The sequence below is a fragment of the Vigna radiata genome, unplaced genomic scaffold (assembly GCF_000741045.1).
Source record: "Vigna radiata var. radiata cultivar VC1973A unplaced genomic scaffold, Vradiata_ver6 scaffold_158, whole genome shotgun sequence".
Classification (NCBI taxonomy): domain Eukaryota; kingdom Viridiplantae; phylum Streptophyta; class Magnoliopsida; order Fabales; family Fabaceae; genus Vigna; species Vigna radiata.
The window spans coordinates 560,391-568,947 of NW_014542914.1; positions in this window are offsets into that span (position 1 = coordinate 560,391).

Here is an 8,557-nt window from a genome sequence, read left to right on the forward strand (position 1 = left end):
AATTTGTTTAGATTTGAATTATAGAAAGTTTGTTATTTTTTTATTTAAAAAATTGTAATTAGTGAGCCGGTAAATTACTCACCAACCCGTGATGGATCAGACCGAGTTCAAATTTTTCTCACTCTGCCAATTTTTATTTATCAAGATCTGATTATGAGTAATTAAAAAGTAAAAATTAAAATTGGCAATTTGAAGGGCTATTCCTAAAGGACCTAACGATTTGAATTGAAATCAAAGGATCTCTTTGAATTGGATTCATTTCTTCTTTTATCCCATTGGAATATTTTCCATCGTGNAATGATCGTATTTGAAAACAATTTGATGATGATAAAATTATCAAAGATCGACATTTCTCCTTTCTATTCAACAACATATGAATAGTTCCATAATTTTTACTAAGTTATTGTTGAACTTTTTCATTCAGATCCATAGAAAAAAATTGATTGATGTTGGTTCAGTCCAACTCATTATCCAAGATAAATCTTGAACCAAGTGGATCTTTCCTTTTTCTTGTATATGAAATATGAGATTTTACTAAGTCAATTTTTAAAAAATATCTAACCAAACCTTTTGTTAATAAATGAGCCGAGTTAGGTTTGTTCACTAAGTGATAAATCGTAGTGGATCCGACCAAATGACTCGTTTTGACAACACTAATAAAATCTTTATCAAATTTTAAAATTCGATAAAAAGAAAACTATCTTTGAAATTCGATGATACTGTTACTATAAAGTTCTAACAAATTACCGTGGATAATGCTTTTTCATCACTTAGCGTGTGTTCGCATGAACAGATTTAACTGTTCACGCGGTTTTGAGAGCGAAGAAATGCAAACTCTTTCATGTTCGCTTGAGAGGAAAAGCGATGAAAAGCGACGATGGATTTACGGGATGGATGGATTTTCGGTCACCCGCATATGTGAAGAGATTTGAGGGGATTGAATGTAAAAGGACTTATTTGCCCTTCGATTTCAAGTGCATATTTTGGCTTTATTTTTTTTATTTTTAATGTTGCAGAGATGCAGACGAGGTTGATGTCCGTACGAAGATGAAGAAAAAGATGGTTAAAGATGAATATGAATATTTGAGGACGAAGAAGATGAAGAAGTAATAGTTGAAAATGAGATTTGAAGAGAGGAGTATTCGGTCATGCAACCCATATTCGGTTCCAGGATTAAGAAGAAAAATATAGGAACCTGTATTCGCTTCCCTTTTCTTTTTATTTGGTTCCCAAGCATTGTATACAAAGACATTCTGTGTGTTTTTGTTTTTGGTTGTGATTGTTTTTTATTGCCCTCTGTTGTTGTTTGCATGAAATACTGGGAAATGTTCTTAACTTTGCATAGAGGAGAAACAGATGTAAGTGTTTGAAACACTTGAACACACACCTGGGATTTCTTTTGCATGTTTTTAACTCAACACGTGGCAAATGAAGTTCATAGCTGTAATGGTGAGGCAAACAAAAGACAAATAGAACAATTGTTAAAATATTTTTAAATTTCATAATGATTATTGTAATTTAATAACGCAAATCAATATGAAGTTACCCTATGATAATAAATGGATCATAAATATATTTGTTTATAATAATAATAATAATAATAAATAATAATAATAATAATAAATAATAATAATAATAATAAATAAAATAATAATAATAAGACAATTTTTTTCATGTTAAAATTTAATTTTTATTTTTTTTTTCTTATAATAATTTTTATAATTATACATGATATTAACCATTATAATTTTATATTACTTTTATTATTAAGGGCATTTTGGTAAATTTTAATTTCTATCAATTAAATAAATTTTTTAAATCTGTCGTATCAATCAAATTCCACACTGATTTTCATAAACTTTACCCTCAAATCCACTCTCAATTACCCACAAATCCATTCAAAAAAACAACAAAAAAAATTATCCTCAAATCCACTCAAATCATCTCCTCCAAATCATCTCCCTCAAATCTTACCATCCGAACAGAGCATTAGGGTGTGTTCACTTGGGGTGATTGGAGGAGATGATTTGGGGGAGAGTGATTGAGTGGATTTGAGGGGATTTATGCTTTGTTCTTTTGGTAGGATTTGGGGGAGATGATTTGAGAGAGATGATTTGAGTGGATTTGAGTATATTTGAGGGTAATTTTTTTGTTGTTTTTTTGAGTGGATTTGTGGGTAATTGAAAGTGGATTTGAGGGTAAAGTGTGTGAGAATTAGTGTAAGATTTGATTGATGTGACATATTTAAAAAATTAGTTTAATGGATATAAATTAAAGATTACCAAAATACCCCTAATTATTAAAATAATATAAAATGATAAAAAATTAATAAATAATTAAAATAATATATTTTAAAAAATATCTAAGTTTAATACAATATATTTAATAAATGATTAATACAATATATTTAAATAAAAATTCATTTTTTTAATTTTAATTTCAAAGGTAATAAATCTTTTGAATAAAGTTAAGTTTAATATTTATATTATTACTGTTATTATTATTATTATTATTATTTATATTATTATTATTATTATTATTATTATTTATACTATTATTATTATTATTTATATTATTGGTATTATTATTTATATTATTATTATTATTATAAAAGTATGAAAGTTAATTATCAAGGTTAAAAATGAAATTTACTCACCATTCCTTCCAAATCTCTGCAGTGTCGCAGTGATGGAATAAAGGGAGAATCCACGCAAATCCTCTCATTTCATTCCTCGTAAATCTCTAAAAGCGAACAAAAGAAATTTTCTCATCCATCCTCGTCAATCTCTGTGAACAAGAGAATCTGTTCAAACGAACAGACCCTTAAGAGTGATTTTTTTTTTTGTTTATTTGAGTGGATTTGGAGGTAATTGAGAGTGGATTTAGATGTAAAGTTTGTGAGAATTAGTGTAGGATTTGATTGATGTGACAGTTAAAAAAAAATGATTAATTGTTAGAAAATGAAGATTACCAAAATGCCCCTAGGTATTAAAGTAATATAAAATGATATTTGTTAATGTTATATTTAATTACAAAACGTTTAGAATAATTATTATAAATAATTTTAAAAATTTAATTAAATTATAATTTAGTGAAATGATTTTTTTTATATGTAGTATTTGTTTGTAATATAATTTAGTTCCAAGCAATATGAATTTATTTGTTATGGAAGTGAGATTTATTAATTTTGAATACAGTCGATAATGGTCCGAAGTTATAATTATCCATTACATAAAAAATAAAAAGTGGAAACATAATAACATACAAATATATTAGTAATAGATGATCATAAAGTTGTTTCACTAAGGTATCTAAGCAATGTATTGAAATGATATTGTGTCGGCATCCCTATTAAACGTCTTGTATGGGATGGATCTGTAGATAGAAATTCAAAGCACTGTCTCAATAAATTGTCATCTTCAATGTTCATAGGCCGTAATAAGTTATGAATTTGTTCCGAAGTTGGATTAGATGATTGATTCCTAGCCCTTAACCATTCATTTTGACGCAACAATTCATTTTGACGCTCCATGGCCTGATCTTGGCGTTCAAGAGTCGCATATAGTCTTCTTGTTTGAGTAATTATTCGTTCCAATTCATCAATTATTCGTGGATCCATATGTTTTATAATTCGATAAGTTGACAATAAATAAAAGTGTGAAAAGTGATGTTAAAGCAAGTACAATTCATATCTAGGTAATGTAAGAAATCAATCACATAAGTCAAGTACAGGAAAAAAGTCATGTAATACATTGACGTAATAGTCAACAACTTAATCATCGTGAAAAATTAAGTTAACATTTTGATTCAGTTGAGCAAATTGTCGGTTCATGTCGAGAGATAGATTTGCCAAGTTATCTTCAATACGCTGAACCTCGCCCCTACATTTGTTCCATACCCTGCATTCTGTGTTGCAAGTCTTGTACCCCCTCCCATATTTGAGTCATCATATTAGGATTTGAAAGATCTGAAGGAGGTTGCTCAGGGTTGTCATCATGCTGTGGTTGTTCTTCTTCTTCATCATCGCCGACATCGTGTTGCCAAACACCGTTGACATTAACAATATTCAACCTCTTCAAAGAATTAATTGAAAAATGATGCTTGGTCCCAATATGAGTGCTGGCATCGGCATCAACATGTACTCCACAATATTGCATGATTTGGGTGATCAATACACCATATGGTAGAGGTGTGTCACCGGCCTTGCATTTGAGCATATGTTGCATGATGTGATGAGGCCAATTGATAACTATATTATTTTTAAGCACCCATATCATAATGCAGAAGTCTATCTTTAATATTCAAAGAACCAACTATTTTAACACGTTAACCCTGCATTTCTAGTCTAACCATAGTAGCTAATGTCATCTCCCGATCATAAGGAAAGTCGTTTGGGATAGTCGAATAACACAACTTTTGACCCTCATACTTCATATTAACAATATTTAACCAATCGACAGGTTTCAATTTGATTATTCTCTTGTGGACCTCACTAAGCAAATATCCATTTATAGAAATCTTCAGATTTGAATAAAAAACTTTGATTAAATCGGGATAGAACGGTGCCTGCAGTGTAAGAAATTCAACCACCCCTTGAAATATAAGATGATGTTGGAAAAATAACCCTGAACCGACAAATGATTTAAAATTCATTATTTTAGGAACGACAATATTCCTTGTGTAGAAATCAGCTGCATAGTTTTCCATCTGTTGGCTATGACTGAAGAAACAATGTTGATCTAATTGGTCTGCAAGAGATGGTTTGACATAGGTTGCATCTTCTGGCTTAGTTAGGGTTTCTTTTCCCTTACGACTTTTTGGGGCGTTTTGGATGATGATGAGGTCATTTTACAATTTCTTCAACAAAACAATAAATGAAAACAAATTATTGAATATTATAAATAAGAACAAACAATGAGAAACAATTAGATCATAAGCATAAACATTAGTTCAAAATTTAAGATGGATGAAAACCAAAAGTCATAATTACATTACAGGTACATCTCATAATATAATACTAATACAAGTAGTCAGGTAACACATCCTAACAATCTCCCCTCGATATCATTTTACATAATTTATTCCACCGCTTGTGTGGTGGAAGTCCCGTCAACCTCTTAACACATGTGGGGTTTCCACATAAGAAGTCATAGCATTGCTCGAGCAAAGATTCATCAGATATGTTCATACCACTCAGCATATCATAAATGTCAGCTTCTGTATATGTGTAGTTCTGGGTGCGACGAAGAATCTCCATTTGGGAACGTAGTATTTCATTCCTATCTTTCATTGCTGAGACTTGTTCTATGGTTGCATTACAAATTACCCCAAAATGCACATTTGAAGAGGTAAGGGCATTTGTGAAACCGACCAGGCTGGTCGTCAACCTATCAAATTGTGAATCAATGACATTGACCATAAGTGCCTTCTTTTTGGAGCCTTTTGAGGATGAAGTTCCACCGGATGGAACGGAAGGCACAGATTGAGTGTTCCCTGGACTATATTCATCTACAGATGGAGGAGGTGACGGTGGAGTTGGGTCTCTATACCCCGTCCAGTCAGGCTGTTCTGGAATGTACTCAACATTCTGATTCAAATCAACACTAACAAGAGGCGCAACCCGCTGACGATGTGTTTGACGAACGGTCCGAACACCACTCCAGTAGCTCGATCAGCCGCCCATAACTCACTATTAAATCATAATGTCTTATGCTGGTAACTCTCCACTTCGATGCAGCTGGCCTCGACTGAAACAACGTACATGAAATAGTTATTGGTTGAACTTATGTATTTTAAGAATAGACCAAATGTGAATGTTTAACAAATACCTGAATGAGGTCAGCCCAGACTTCGTCTTCAGCTTTGTCAACACCCAATTTCGTCCGGGTGACAAAAATATATTATTTTTATTTTATCTTGTTTCTTTTTATCATTTTGTTTTTGTTATATTATCTATTTTTTATTTATTTTATTTTATTTTACTTATTTATCTTTATTTATTTTCATTTTTATATTAGTTTTTTATTTTAATTCTATTTTTACTTTTTTATTTTATTTTTTTGTTATTTAGAGTTATTTGTTTTATTTTTTGTTAGTTTTCTTTTTGTTGTTTTTTTATCTTTAGTTTAATTTTTATGAGAAAAGAAAAGATAAAAAGGAAAAAGAAGAACGAAAAAAAAAGAAAAAAAAGAAAACGAAAAAAACAAAAATCACAAAGGTCAACTAACTGCCCCTCCCTGCAACACAAAGCGTCAGACCACCATGCTTACCATCCTGCGCAAAAGCAATGCTCAAAATGTATGTATGCATTGGCAGTGTGGAAAGTTTAGGCTCATCTTGCAAAAATTCCTACGCAGAGTTGCATACATTCATCAAAGAGGGAAGATTTTGAATACTTCTTTGGTCAATTGATACAATGAGTACACGAGAAAAGAAAAAAGACGAAAAAGAAATCTCAAGTCAGAGGATACGCCTGGATGATCCAAGAGGCAGGGGGAATTGGCTACATTACAATCCAGCAGGGACAGTCACAGGAACACACAGACCACGCCCTAGAGAACACTACTCTCAACTTCAGGATTTACACTCTCTACTCAACAGAATCCACCTCATTAACACTGATCATCATAGCTTAGGAGAGAGCACATTACTGAGAGGAGGATCATCCTTTCCTGAGGAGGATATCTTCGTTCCGCCTGCAGAGAAAAACAGAGGGCGCCAGCCAGAGGGGGAGAGTTCACCAGAAGAAAGAAAGACGAATCAGTCCCTTCAGGTAAGTTTTCTATCCCATGTTTAGTTAGTCTATTGATTTTGAGTATGAATCATCTACTTGTTATGATGGTTGTGTGCTAGTATTCACATACTCAATATGCTTGCATTTGTATTGTTGTTCTTTTTGCTGCATTGATTGCTTAGTGTTCCTATCACCAACGTATCCCCATCCCTTTTCCATGAGTACAACTAGCCCAGAAACTGTAAAAAATGCTTTCCTACTTCCCTGCTTCAAAGCCAGCACTCAAAAAACATTATAGGATCACAACCAAAGATTAAAGCATGGTTTCCTCTTTAAATTTCTCAAATCAGAATAGGTTTTTATACAATTTTCATCCATAGAGAGTTCCTCCAAAACCTTGATTCTTCTCATTTCCAAAGAAAGAAAGAGAACCAAATCTCCACGANTTGTTCACGAGGCCATCACCATAGCCTTCGTCTTGCTTCTCTCGGCCTGGGCANCCATTCTCCTTCCCGCCTATACTCCAACATCTAGCTCAACAATCACTGTGTCTGACCCACACTATCATCNTCAACCTGCACTGCACAAAGCAACAAAAAGAAAAAACCAACCATCAAGAACAAANCAATTTCCAGCAACCTTCACTAAAGCCAACCAGTTTTCANAATTTACATCATCATCATTGCTTCCAGAAACCATTCACGGTCCTACGCAAAAAGAAGAAAACAGAGAATAGTTGTTACTCACACAAGTCAAAACACACACACGCACCCTACCATAACAGAGCACCCATCACATTGAATCCCAAACATTGTCTAGGCAAGCCTCTTTGTGGTTGTGTTCTGATAATTAAACAATGAAAGAAGCGTTTTCGGTGGCGACTTTGACGATTTGGGGGTAGAGGTGGATTTGGTCGGGGCGGTAGAGGAGGATGACGTGGTGATCGTCAACGGCATTGGCCGTGACTGGTGGCGCCCTGGTTCGAGACGGCTGTGCTCGTGAAGGCGATGATTGACGGAGGAGCGAGAGAGCTTCTCGCGCGCGAGAGGAAAAGGGGGCGTTGTCGCCGTTGGTGGCTTCTGGCGGGGAACTTCCGACGATTTGTGAGTGGCGATGGCTTCAGGGGAAGACGTCCGGCGGTTTGTCGGTGGCAATGGCTGTCAGAGTGGACGTGCAGTGGCGAAAAACCCATCCCTGGGATTGCCTTTCGCGAGAGAGACCCTAAGTCTCTGATGAAAGGAAGTGTGAGGAAAGAAAGGGGATCTGAGAGAACCCCTAAGGGGTTTCTGAAACTTGAGTTGGGTTGAGGGCGTGTTGGGCCTGTTTGTTTTTTATTTTATTTTCTTTTAAATTATTATTATTATTATTTTTATGTTAATTTTGGTTTTGCATCCCTTATTTTCCCTTTCACCACCCCCTCTCCGCTTGGACTTAGACCCAGTTTGTTTTCTAAAAGAGAAAAAAGTTTAGGCACCCCTATTTTTCATTTTTTTCACACCCCTTTTTACTTGGGCTCTAGCCCAATCTGTTTATAAAATAGTTTGGACACCCTTTCTTTTATCTAAACACCATTACACTTTTTATTTTATTTCATCATTAAACTTTTCATTTAATTTTTATTTTTACTCTTTATTTTTATTTAGTAATTTACCTACTTATTTTATTTCCATTTTTCTACTTGTTATTTATTTTACTTTATCTACTTTTAAATAAATATAAAAAAAAAATTATTTTAAAAGGTTTAAGCGCACGTGCGACCATTCTGTCGGCCTTATGTTAAAAACCTTTATCTTCTTCTTTCAAAAAATCTAACAAAAATTTATT